The sequence below is a fragment of the Lycium barbarum genome, chromosome 11 (genome assembly GCF_019175385.1).
Source record: "Lycium barbarum isolate Lr01 chromosome 11, ASM1917538v2, whole genome shotgun sequence".
Lineage (NCBI taxonomy): Eukaryota > Viridiplantae > Streptophyta > Magnoliopsida > Solanales > Solanaceae > Lycium > Lycium barbarum.
In genome coordinates, this window is record NC_083347.1 from 71,667,752 (window position 1) to 71,668,523 (window position 772).

The 772-nt window shown below is 45.3% G+C and overlaps 1 pseudogene; it reads left to right on the forward strand.

Annotated features, from left to right (window-relative positions):
• The first annotated feature begins 404 nt into the window (after positions 1 to 404).
• On the forward strand, positions 405 to 501 carry LOC132620627 (small nucleolar RNA R71; annotated as a pseudogene).
• Positions 502 to 772: the final 271 nt, after the last annotated feature.

Here is a 772-nt window from a genome sequence, read left to right on the forward strand (position 1 = left end):
CCTGCATTACCCACAAAGTATATGGATGCGGGATTTGAAGGGCATTCATCACTGTTGTGACCCTCTCTGCAGACATCACAAAAGGCTATAGCTTGCTGCACTGCATGCGCCTGTGGTGGTGCTTGCGACGCAGCTAACTTCCTGATTTCGGTGCGCATGGCATCAATCTGTGGTGATAATGTTGTAAAATTATCTACTTCAAAGAAGCCCGGTGCTTTCCTAACTAAACTGCTAGTTGCATCATCCTGCCAGTCTGGAGTGCTCTAAGTAAACCTGTTCAATAATGTGAATAGTTCTTCATAGCTTAGATCAAGAGCCTGCCCTCCTGCAGCAGTGTCTAGTGATGACTTATGTTGGGCATCCAGACTCTCAATAAATATGTGTACCAGAACTTCATTCGTTTGATGGTGGTGAGGACAATCTCTGAGAAGACCCTTAAACCTCTCCCAGGCTTGATACAAATTTTCTACATTTTTCTGCTTGAACGACATGATCTCCCTTTAGAGGCGAGCGGTCTTTGCCGGTGGAAAGAACCTTGTCAAGAATTTCGTCGCCAAGTCATCCCACGTAGTGATAGAATTGGCGGGCTCTGCTAATAACCAGTTACTTGCATTCCCCAATAGAGAGAAGGGGAACAGTGTCAGTCGCACATATTCTTTAGTGACCCTTCCAGTAGCAAAAGTATCGACAATCTGCAGAAAAGTGTGGATGTGACGATGAGGATCCTTATGTGACATTCCCGTGAATTGCCCACTAGAGTGAAGTAGTTGAA